The sequence below is a fragment of the Castor canadensis genome, chromosome X (genome assembly GCF_047511655.1).
Source record: "Castor canadensis chromosome X, mCasCan1.hap1v2, whole genome shotgun sequence".
NCBI classification, from domain to species: Eukaryota; Metazoa; Chordata; class Mammalia; order Rodentia; family Castoridae; genus Castor; species Castor canadensis.
Window position 1 is genome coordinate 128,875,485 of NC_133405.1, and position 12,931 is coordinate 128,888,415.

The 12,931-nt window shown below is 43.3% G+C and overlaps 1 pseudogene; it reads right to left on the bottom strand.

The window, feature by feature from the left end:
* Positions 1 to 7,838: 7,838 nt before the first annotated feature.
* LOC109675552 (small ribosomal subunit protein uS3-like) lies at positions 7,839 to 8,569 on the bottom strand (annotated as a pseudogene).
* Positions 8,570 to 12,931: the final 4,362 nt, after the last annotated feature.

A 12,931-nucleotide genomic window follows, 5' to 3' on the forward strand; every position in this document is an offset into this window, starting at 1 on the left:
CTCATGGAACTATTTGCCTGGGCTGGCTTTGAACCATGATCCTCCAGATCTCTGCCTCCTGAGTGGCTAGGATTACAGGAGTGAGCCACTGATGCCTGGCTATGAGAACTATATAATATTTTTAAGATAGCCTTGTTGTTATGAGCTTAGAGAATTAAGTTTTAGTTTAACATCAGTACATTAAATTTTGACCTTACAAAAACTTTAATGTAACTGGATTTTAGTCAACTCAGTCACTTACATAAACATTTATATGCTCCATCTTTTTATGACAACTTACTCTGTACCTTTATGATATCTTATTCTGTATCTGGAGCTTGTCTTTATCCTTTTTTTTAATTTAAAAGTATTTTTTTAACCTTTTAACTTAGAACCTTATATTTGCATGAAAAAACCAGGAAAAAAGCGACTTTAAAATTATTTTTTGTATAAAAACAATTTATAGAAAGCCCATTTGTTAATGGACCCATGTATTATAAAAGAGAATAAAATCCCAGATTTTATTTATGACAGGCTAAGTTCATTTTTTAACTACCCAAATTTAAGATTCCTGCTGTAGTCCCCCTTTCTTTTCTTTTCTTTTCTTTTCTTTTCTTTATTTCTCTCTGGTCTGAGCCAGAATGTTAACCCCTGAATGCCTGCATCCTAGTGAGGTCTGATTGAAGTAAGTTTGAAAACTGGTTTTCTTAAAAGTAGCAGTAGAACACAGTAACAATTTTTTTACATTGAGTCTATAATAAGAACTGTTCTCAAGATGTTTACATATTCATATGTAAATCGCATAAGCAGTTCATAACAGAGACCTTTAAAACAAACACCCTGGTTTTTTGTTACCTTGAATATCACATTAACCTTATAACAGTAGTTTAAGAACCATTTTGAAGATGCATACACACACATATACACACACACAAAAGTTTTATAAATTAAGCATACCAGAAAAAAATGTCAACTTAAGCATGCATAAGATGAGCTGGAATTCCAGGATCAAATTAAATTTTTCCCAATGCTTTAAACAAATTGACACACAAAATTAGAGTGCACTCTCAAAAAAAAAAAAACTCTTTTAAATTATACCCAGAGGGATATCTGGTGGAGTGGTGGATGATGCACCTATTCTCTTGTGAGTCTTCCTCTTTGGAACTTAATTTTTGTTACTCATCCCTTAACCTTGGTTGTGGCTATTTCCCAGGGAAAAGCTCACCACCCCCACCCAGTACTGGAGGTTTTTTTTTGCATTTTACCCAAAGAACTTTCTTTTTACTTTTGTTGTTCCCCATCCTGGTCTATCTTGCTGGTGAGAAAACCTGGTAGGTGCTTGACCTCCCTAACTCCTGGAGGTGTCTCACACACTTTTGCCCCACTCCCTAAACCTGAGAGACACACTTTCACCCTAGACAGGGTTACTCGGGGGTCTCTGGGAGGTGATCACTCTCCCCTTCTGCCTCCCACAGGCAGGATTATTATTCAAAACTGTGTTCTTACTAGTGTGGTGGGTGGGGCTCCCAATTGGTTTCCAAGCCTTCTCCAGGTTCCTTTGCTCTCTGGTGTGCCTGGAGAGGCGAGTCCCTCCATAGGATCAACAGGTCCACTAGTGCCTGGTGGGACGCTCTTCTGACAAGCTGGGGATGCAGAGTACTGCTGCAAGGAGACGAAAACACCATCTCTGTATCCCGGATGAACGCCCCAGAAATGTTACGCGAATCTTGAACAGAGACACAGGACACCAAGGCTTTTCAGGAAGCAATATTTATTAGTGTGCCGGCAGCAGCTCAGTGGATTCGCATCCAAAAGCTGAGCCCCGAGCACAACAGGGTCTCACCTTATAAACCCTTGCAAGCAGGTTACAGAAGGAAGAAGCAAGGTTTAGCCCATATATGGTTGCATGCAACTCTATTGGCTACTTCACCCCCAGTGCTGTGTGACCTTCTTCACATTTAGATTCTTTAAGTTTTATCTCCCTGCTATGCAATCCCCTCCCCCTTACTACATTATCAGAACACAGACTTGCTTGCTACTTTTTTATTTGGCCCTCCTCCTTGCTACACCATCACTCATGGTTAACTGCTACCTAATGGTTCTTCTTGTCCAATAAACCTCACATTTCTAGTCTACACTCACACTCTCATCTGACAATAACCCTGTATGAAGTATGCTGGAGAGATATTATGATTCATTGTTCCCACTGGACACATGAGGAAATTGAAGGAGTTTCATAGCTAAGTGAGGGGAGGAGGTAGGTCTTTTCACTTCAACCTCTTACATTGGAACTTTGAACCCCTCACAGCTTCTTTGAGGTGTCTGAACTTTCCTGCCTTCAGTAAAATGTTTCAATCTGGGTTTCCCTGCTCAGGAATCAAGTGGAACAGATGCCTTGCTTATAGGGACTCTGAAGAAGAGGGTTTGGTTGTCTCTATAGTTCCATTGGTGGAATCAGACTTGGCTCAGTAACCATTCTGCCCCCTAGTGGTGAGATGGGTGTAGGCTGGCTTGCGCAAAGGTGGAGCAATTTTATATTCTTCTGGGGTTTACAGAGAAATGGTAGTCCTCTTGAATAGATATGTCACAAGTAGACCTAAGTGCTGCCCGTAGACCAGATCACCAAGGGCCCCTGCCATGGGCCTCACCCCTTATAGGGGCCTGCACACCATGAGCAATGAAAAGCAATGACTTTTGGAATTTTTTGAACTTAGACATTTTGAAATGTTTTAAGAGTTTGATGATTTTTTAAAAAAAGTTTTAAAAATGCTCTTGAAGATGTGATAACTGATTAGGTTACTGGGAATTATGGAAGTCAGAATTCTAGGCTGAGAAATTATAACTGGTTATGTGGGGGGAGTACTACTGCCTTTGTCCCAGGAAGCCTGCAGGAGAACAGCTGCTTTTGTCAAAGTGACTGTTCTAAATCACCCAGTATGGGTGTTTAGACACATGAGGGTTCCCTAGATAACTGCATTGCCTCCTTCTCCTCTGGTTGGGTGGTGTCATTTTGGGAAGCACTTAGAATCCCATGTTAGGGTGAACAAAAGAAGCTATGTTAGAACTGGACCCCCTCCCCCTTGAAGATGACTAACTGAAAACTCTCCACCCGACCCTAAAGCAATTTTCCACCTTTAGCCATTTACAAGAAACTCCCCACCTGGCCTAGAAGGAATGACCTGCTCTTAAGCCATTATCTTGGGAGGGGGTCCAGTTCTAACATGGCTTCCTTTTGTTCACCCTAACATCCTGGAAATCTTTTTTTTTTTTGCAGTACTGGGGATTGAACTCAGGCCCTACACTTTGAGCCACCCCACCAGCCCTTTTTTGTGATGAGTTTTTTCGAGATAGGGTCTCGTGAACTATTTGCCTGGGCTGGCTTTGAACCATGATCCTCCTGATCTCTGCCTCCTGAGTAGCTAGGATTATAGGCATGAGCCACCAGCACTGGCCAGCCTGGAAATCTTGAGCCTGTAAAGTGGTCTCCCTGGCTCCTTGAGTAGCTTGACCTGATTGATATGGGGCAGATGCAGTCACCCAGACACTGCCCCGTGTCCCACATTGGAGTCCAGTTACCCTCATGCCCTGTTATTTAGACACCACAGAAAGTAAGGTTTACCGATCCTTTGTTTTAGCTTTTTGGAGTAACCTTGGTCCCCAGGGTGTGGGGACTGTATGATTAGACTGCATGGTATGCGGGCTTCACTTGTATTCTTGCTCTGGTCTCTGCAAGTGTCACTTTGCAAAGCTGTGGTAGTAGCTTTGCAGTCTTTATGATCTTTGCAGTAATATTTTGGACTCCTTCTCTGGGACTTTCTATTATGGGTTAAACTGGGTGCCCCTGAAGTCCTAACCTTAGTACCTGTGACCTTTTTTGGAAATACAATCTTTGCAAATGTAATCTAGTTGAAGTGATGCCATTAGGGTGAACTCTAATCCAATATGACCGATGTGTTTATTTATTTCTGGTGCTGGAGGTTGAACCCAGTGCCCGAGCATAGTGAACCCATACTTTACCGCTCAGCTACATCATAAGCCCTAATGACGCTATGTGAAGACAGAGGACACACAGGGAGAAAATGACCATGTAACGATGGGAGCAGATATTAGATAATATGCTGCCACAAGCCAAGGGACTCCTGGGGCTACCAGAAACTGGGAGGGGCATGGAAGGATCTTTCCCGATAGGCTTTAGAAGAAGCATGCTCTAGCCTCCAGAGCATGGGAAGGAATGTATTTCTGCTGTTTAAAGCTTCCTCTAAAGATGATTCTGGAGTCATCTAAAGAAAGTCAGTCTCATTCTTTAGCCGTATCTTCTCTTGAAGTCTTTATCCATAGCAAACAGTCCCGACCAAATTGCAAACTGGTTTCCAGCAAGGAATCTTCATGTCATAGACAGAAATATGAGGACCAGAGCATATTTCAGTGCTCTGTGCTAAAGGGGCCATGACATTCTGTGTAGTGACAAATTCAGTTTCAAAGACAGAACTGGAACAGTTGTGATCCCTAATGGAAGCCTGGGGTGCTTTTTTTTCTTGTGGTTTAACAAACTAACTTACTGGTAAGGCCGATGATTTGCCTTTCCAAGGGGAAGTTGCTAAATAGTTTTGGGTGAACAAATTTCTTCAGCATAGTAGGTTATAGGTTGGTGGTAGAGACCACAAAATTGACAATCAAGGCACTGTGTCTCTGCATTTGCATCTGTCGCCTCCAGGAAATATGCATGTTTAAAGAAGACTTAAAAAAAATTACAATTCAACCCCTCCAAAATCATTTTGAATCCTAAGAAGTGGAAATGCAGCTCACTGTATTTCTCCAGGGACTAATGTACTGCAATTTGTATAAAATAATCATAGCAAGTCAGAGGAAAGAGTAGGTCTTTACATTAAAATAAAATCAGCCCAGGAAATCTTTTCAGGGACTACCTTTTAGAAAACCCCATTTAGCTTTTAAATAGACTTCTCTTTCTAGACTTGCTCTGATGAGCCACTCTTATCTCAGTGATTACTGGTGACATTTAGCTGCTTGTACAATTAGCCAGGGCCATTCTTTTCTCTTGGAGAAGGACTGTGTGCAGCTAATATGCATTTGTAAAGTGTTCCCTTAACTTGAGAGAGTGGCTGTAGAGACGTGGAGTAATTTAAAGTCTGTGATGGAGAACTCAACCATTCACCCTTGGCAAAGCTGGGAGTGGTTATTGGCCTTTCCACCTCCTTTCTACTCCTTCATTAAAGCTCCTTGAATTACCAGGGAAGCTGGTGTTTGTTATCTCAGGGTAAGAAAGAGAAAAATCTGATATGCTCCTCTAAGGATTGACAACTCCATATGTCACTAGTACAGGTGACACTGCATTTTTTGGCTGAGAAGCTAAATAAAAAACAAGGAAATGATTCAGAAAAAGGATTGAAATTTTTGTGATGGGATTTTAGATATCAAAGTGGGAGCCATTTGTTCTTGGTATGACTGTGCTAGGGACTAAGTGTGGCCCAGCAGTAGAACAGGCAGAGCGGGAATACATACTCTCAGGTGGAAAGAGCCTCACTTGCCTCCCCTGGGTGCTGGTCTTGTGACATTGGACGTACAGCTAATTAACAAGATGGATTTATATTTTAAGGCGATATTTGTTTTCAAAAATCAAAATCAGGATCAATAACAGTATGTTACTGAGCTAGCATGCAAGCTGGCTGCAACAAAAATTTTCCGTTTTATTGTCCCAGTTATATTTTGAGATGCAGAATGAAGTTTGATCTGAGTCACTGTTTGGTTAGACCTCCTTAGCTCTTCTTACTACACAGCATACTTCATGTTGCCTTTTCTCCTTTGCTAGTACATAAGCCCCATAAGGACAGAGATTTTGCTCTATTCTGGCAACAAGCAAGTTTCTAGAACATTCCCTGGCACTAACTGCTTGATAGTGTTTGTTGAATGAATGAATGAATGAATGAGGGAATAAATTCAAGAAATATGATTGTAATTTGATAGAATTTGGAGATCTTAATCTTGGTTTTGAGGCAGGCTAGAAGTTGGAAAAATTTGGAGCTCATGTAGATTGCCAGGGGATGGTCCAGACCATCCAGACCTGGCTGGGGAACCACCCAAGCCCCTCCCCACTTGCTCATTATTGGGTGGGAATCTCCTGCGTCTGCCCTCCCCATGGGTTAGTGTAGGTTTTAAAAGCACCTGAAAAAGAAAAGCATGCTCTCTCTGCCAGCAGACTCTACCTGCACCCACCATGCTCCTTTTGTATTTTCTTTCCCTAACTTTTAATAAACCCCATTCACACCCACGTGTTCTGCTTGGATTCTTCCATGCGGGAATGCAAGGACCAAGGTCTTCTAGAGATACTGTTTGCTAGTCACAACTTCACTGGATACCACGACCAGTCAATTTTATTCAAGGCTATTTTGTGTGTGTGTGTGTGTATGGAGAAATGGGATGGAATCCCAGTCAGAATAATTTACTCAGAATTATATTTTGAAAATCTGCATTAGTTATCAATAACAAATCACTCCCAAATTTCATGCCTTACAAAGCCCTGAAATTATTTCTTTGTTTGAATTTTTTTTTTTTTTGAGACAGAGTCTCACTATGTAGCCCAAGCTGGCCTCAAATTCCTATCCTTCTGCTTCAGCCTCCCCAGAGTTTGGATTACAGGAATGTGCCATCATGCCTATCTTTATTACTATTTCATAATTTCTGAGGAATCTGGGAATAGTTCCAGGTCAGAGTCTTTCATGAGATTGCGGTCAAACTGACAGTTGGGTCTGCAGCCATCTGAAGGTTTGACTGGGACTGAAAGATTTGTTTCCAAGGTGGTATGCTTGCATGACTGTTGTCAGAAGGCTTTCCAGCCACATGGCTATCGGTCAGAGGCTGCCCTTAGTGCCTCACCGCATGGGCCTCTCCACAGACCAGCTCACATGTGCCAGCTGGCTTGCCCCAGAGCAAGTGATTCCCGAGATGGCTAGAGGTGGAGTGACCAAAATGGAAGCCACAGTCCCTTCTCATGACCTAATGGCAAATACAGTCATTCCTGTCATGTCACATTTTATTACTCATCCATCAGCCATTCATTCATTCTGCAGTGTGGGAGATGGAACAGAGGCCCTGTATCTGCTAGGCAAGTGCTCTGTCACCGAGCCACACCCAACCCTGTCACATTCTATCTGTTAGAGGTGAGTCACCAAGTCCAGCCCATACTCGGGGGGGCGGGGGGTGGAGTGGGGGGAGTGGGGGGGGTGAGGGGGTGTCAGCTCTACCTCTTGACAGCAGCCATAGCAAAGGCTTTGTGAAGATATTTTTAAAACTACCATGAAATTTTATCCCAAGGCTGCATTCTTTTTCTTTGCTGGTGATCAAACCCAGGGCCTTGTGCATGCTAGGCAAGCCGTGGTTGTCATTTTTAACAGAGAAAAGTCACTGAAGCACGTGTTGGATGCCAATAGCATTAAGCGTTCAAGTAAGATTATAAAATGGTTATTAAAATGTACTTTTCAAATTGGCATGGAATTCACAGGATAATTTTCTTCTTGAAGTATAAGAAAACAACTATTTTGTGAAAAATTAATATTTTATGTGTTTGACTCCTCCCTAAGTTAATAATTATTATATTGAAACACCAAAAGTTTATAAGGGTTTAGAAAACCAAACCACTTATCTCACAAATAGCAGCTATTTTTTGGAACTGGAAATAATATAGTTCATGAAATTTTATTTTATTTATTTATTTTTCTCTTTGCACAAGATTTTTCCTTTTTTTGGTACTGGGGCTTGAACTCTGGGTCTCACATTTGCTTGGCAGGTGCTCTACCACTTGAGCCACTCTGCCAGCCATTTGCACAAGATTTTATTAAATGCCTTTACAGAGCCTCATCCAGACTCCAGGTACAGCTGCCAAGGGGATACTGTAGTCTTGTAGGGACTGGCTGGGCCATGGCAGGTGGCTCTGGCTTCCCACCCTTCTGTTCTGAGACAGGCTGGTGGACAGGATCTCATCTTCAGGCTCCATGGTGCTCACATGGTCAGGCAGGGGCTTCTTGGGTCCAGGGCAGCATGATCTGCATTTGGATGCCCTACACACCCTGTCTGGGCAGCACACGGCATGCAGCAGTGTCAACATAGCAGTAAACATGGTCTATACTGGGCATCATTAGACCATTCACAAACTTTATGGTTTAGCCCTCCGTCCTTGGAATTTCCAGACACCACGACCTCACAGCCTTTGGCACTGCTCTCCATGACAAATCACAGCACACCATAGCAAGCTCTCCACACAGCAAGCTCTCCTAGGAGTTTGTCAGGAAAAGACTCTGCTTGGGGATTGGCACACAGACCTCTTGTGGTCACCTTTCCAGCATAAAGCTTTACATTGTCCTCAGGGAAGCAGTCAGTTCCTGGATCCACCAACCCTCTCACCAAGGATATTCTGGGTCCTGGTAGCTAAAATAATGATTTCTGTCCTGGTTGCTGTAACTTGGATGTCATTTCCAGAGCATCCATCTTTAACCAGCTTCTGAATGAGAAATTCATTCAGTTCAGCTTTGAAGGCACCATCAGCAACAAATTTCCTCTTGGAAATTTCCACCACCATCTTGCTACTGAGTGCTGCCAAAAGGAAAGGATTAAAATGATATTTTAAAAATATAGACTGGGGCTGATGGAGTGGCTCAAGTGGTGGAGCACCTGCCTAGCAAGTGTGAGGCCCTGAGTTCAAACCCTAGTACTACCAGAAAAAAAAAATACAGACTGATACGTTTGCTCCTATTTATTCGGTCTGCTTGGTCCCTTCTTGCTTCCTGCAATATATTAGTTTTCAGTTTATCTTTTCAAATATAAGCAAATATGAATATATTTCCTTTTTTCCCTTCTTACACTAAAAGAACATATGATATATACACACTGCTGTTCATTTTTTTGCTCCACAATGTTTTCCGGATTCTCTTGGTAGCAGTAGGTGAAGAGCTTCCTCACATGAGCATGGCTTGTCTTTTGCATGTTATATTGAGACTTATTCACCAGTCCCCCTTTGATGGAAAGTTCCAGTGAATAAAATATATGTGTTGTTTTGTAGGTGAGCAGCTGGGTCTGGAGGCCAGCTGCTCAGAAATGGGCTGAACTTTTTTTTTTTTTTTTGTAGTACTGGGATTTGAAACTGAGGACCTCACACTTGCTAGGCAGACACTAAACCACGTGAGCCACTCTGCCAACCTTTTTGTGTTGGGTTTTTTTCAAGATAGAATCTTGTAAACTATTTGCCTGCGCAGCCTCGAACATGATCCTCCTGATCTTTGCCTCCCAAGTAGCTAGGATTACAGGTGTGAGCCACTGGCAACCTGCTTGCACTGGGTTTTGAGTCTAAGGCTGAATGGATGTAAGGATTGTCTCCTCACACAGCCCACCTGTGCTTGCAAGAGGAGTTTTGGACCCCAGGGCCAAACTCCTGGGTTTCTATATGTCAGGTCTGCCCACTGGACCCCAAAAGCCAAATAAAGAGGCGTGGTGAAGGCTGAGAAAGGAGGTTTATTCCCTGGCTCGGGTCATGCCGTGGGAAGAGGCACTCAGCTCATCCTCAGCCATCTTTGGGGTACAGACACGATCTGTAGCTTTAAGTAGACAAAAGAACTGGGGACAGGGAACAAAGTTATGCATAGTTCAACAGTCCCAGTCACAAGTGTGCTCTGATTGACCATTATCTTAGTCCCAGGGTTCCAAGAGGGGTTCCAGAGAAGATGTTATTCCTGTCATCACTTGAGGGGAGCCAGTTGGTTCCCAAGACATGATTGCTCCTGCTCCAAGGTGCAGCCTGATCATTATAGGTAATTGTCCTCATTTGGAGGGGTGGTCTGTCCTGCAAGGCTCTGCTGTTCCTTGGGGGATGTCATAAAGATGTTATTGATTACTTCTGTCCTTCCTTAATTCCAAGGTAGCTGCAGGAGAGAATGATTCAGAGCAGAGGACAACAGGTACAAAATGGAGGGAGGGACGTCACATTTCTCCTGTTTTTAGTTAATTCATGGGTCCAATAAAGAGTCAGTGCTTTTCAGCAAAAGCAGTTCAGGCCCTCTTATATGCTTACCCTTTTCTTGGCTGCATTGTACTCCTTCCACTGAGCATATAATAAATCACTGTTTTGATTCCTTTTCATTTTTTTTTGTGCCTCTCATTCCCTTAGAATCTCAAAAGGAAAAATGAAATGAATGGCCAGGCAGGATTATGGCATTCCAAAGCCCCTGACCCTAACCTCATCCATTCCAGTTGTAAAATCCCATCCCCTTTCCACTAGAGCATCAATGGATAATTTTGAGTGGGCCTTGGGCACATGGGAGGAGTTGGGAAATGCAGCAATGGCCAAATGCCATTTGGGTGATATTTTTAGTTACGTAAATAAACTGTATTTCCACAGTGTCTGCAGAGCTTATGGTTTGTGTGCAGTAAATAAAATGATGGAACGCCACAAGGGACCCCAGTCAGATGCTCCATCCGTGTGCGTTCTGCTACAGAGGAACCCTTTAAACAGCAGACAGCCTCCAGCATGAGCTGCTTCCCAACCACCGTGGTCTCTCTGCTACTCTGATCATTGCCATGCAGAGAGCAGTTTCCCAGTGACAACTGGGAGAAACTGAAATCTGTGACCAAGTGAGTTCTGGAAACGCTACGCTGAATAGTTATAAAGGGTTTGTTCCCGGACAATGTTGCAGCACTGCAAATACTGTGTACTGTGGGGGTGGTATGTGAAGCAGTGTTTACCAAAATTATTTGAACACACCTCTTTTTATAGCTTACAGAGCAGCTGCTCATACCCATACCCACTAACAGTCTTTGTCTCTCTGCTCCAATCCACCTGTTTTTTTTTTTTTTTTGATGGGACTGGGGTTTGAACTCTGGGCTTCACACTTGCAAAGCAGGTACTCCACCATTTGAGCCACACCTCCAGTCCATTTTGCTCTGGTTATTTAGGAGATGGAGACTCGTGAATGATTTGCCTGGACTGGTCTAGAATCTCAATTCTCCCTGTCTCAGCCTCCCAAGTAGCTAGAATTACAGGGGTGAGCCACTGGCACCCGGCTTGATTAGGTGTTCCTCCTTTGCCCAGTGGCCTGAGGCTAAGCTTTGTTAGTGGAGGGTGCTGGGCAACTCTGAAGGAAAAAGGGGCTTCCCTTTTTCACTGGGATGCCCAGTGAGCTCACCCCAGTGACTTCCAGCAGTATCTCCATAGGTAGGTACATGGCCGGTTTTGCAGGTGCCCCAAGTTTTGGTGGGCTCAGTGCCACCTTGGCTTCCCCATGAGTTCATCTGTACCCCCTGCAGATGGCACCCTTGGGGCCTTTTTGTGTCCAGCCAGTGTCCTTAACAGAAATTCAAAGGCATCCCAGAAAGGAAGCTTTTCAGTGATTTTCATCAGCACTTCAATGGGTAGCTTCCTTTCCGCCACTCTTGGCCTGCTGGCCTCCTATGGGGAAATTCCCCGCGAGCCACGTGCCACTGTGGCCCATGGCTCCGCATGCAGATCAGCTCTGGTCCAGGGCAACCCCAGGATAACCTGCAAATTTCTCCACCATTCAGTGGGCCGCAGCCACACTTTCTCCAATGAGTATTGAATCCCCGCCTTGGTTCAAACTTGCTTCTTCACTGTATATTCTCCTTTCGTGGGCTTCCTTCCTCCCTCTCTTCCTTCATTCTTGTAAAAAAATTGAGATAAAATTCAAAACATTCATGACATAACATTTACCCTTTCAAAATTTACAATTCAGTGTTTTATAGTGCATTCAGAATTGTGTAACTGTCAGCACAATGTAATCCAGAAGATTTACATCATCCCTGAAAGAAACCCCATTTCCCATCTTCCCTCTCTCCCCCAGCTCCTGACGACTGCTAATCTACTTCTTATCTCTCTGTATTTCCCTTTTCTGGACAGGTCATATATATGTAGTCATATGTATGTGGAGATTTTTGGGACAGACACCTTTCACTTAGCACACTATTTTCAGGGTTCATCTATGTTGTAGGCTGTATGAGAATTTCATTCCTGGATGAGTAATATTCCACTGTATGGCCATACGACATTTTGTTCATCTACTCACCAGTTGATGGGCATATTTGTGTTGTTTCCACTTTTTGGTGATTGTAATAACGCGGCTATGACCATTCAGACACAAGTGTTTGCATGCACATTTGTTTCCATTTCTCTTGGGTATAAACTTACGAGCAGAATTGCTGGGTATTGTGCAACTGCGTTTAACTTTGGATTTGACCAACAGAGAGTATGAGGTGATTAATTGCCTTGACAAAAGATTGATCCTAGTCTTATTTTAACTAGCAAGCAGCCTTGCTGCATTTAAAACATAGCCTGAAGTCTTGCAGATAATGTGGGCTTTGGAGCCAGGCAGGCTGGGGTCAGATTCCACCTCTGCCATTTGTTTCTGAGATGTGGATGATGGCTGGGCTCCAATTCCTCCTCTACTGTCGTTAGACGGACTGTGGCACACTCTGGTAGAGGAAAAAAACAGTATGATCTTCACTGCTCAGGGCTGGAATCAGAACAATTTATTTTTCTGTGACTCGATGTACTAAAACTTGTTATGCTACCCATGGAAATGGGTTCTTCTACTTTATCTCTGGGTGAGATAAAAATACCACAGATGCATCATGGATAGATTGTTTTTGACAAGGATTGGATCACAAAAAATGTCCACTTCACACTAAAAGTACGATAATTGGAAGTGGATTTCCAGAAAATGACAATGATGTCATTTATCACAACTCGAGGGACCAGGAAACAAGGCCAGCCACAGCTGGGGGATGAGATGGCAGCTCTGCTGAGGTGGAGCTGGGAAGAGCTTTCTCAGCTGCTCCAAGACCGGGCACACGTGCCACTGGGTGTTTTGAACGTCTGTGACTTTAGTCAAAATGGGTTCCTGTGTCTTCTCATCAAAATCTGCACTAATGAATTGTG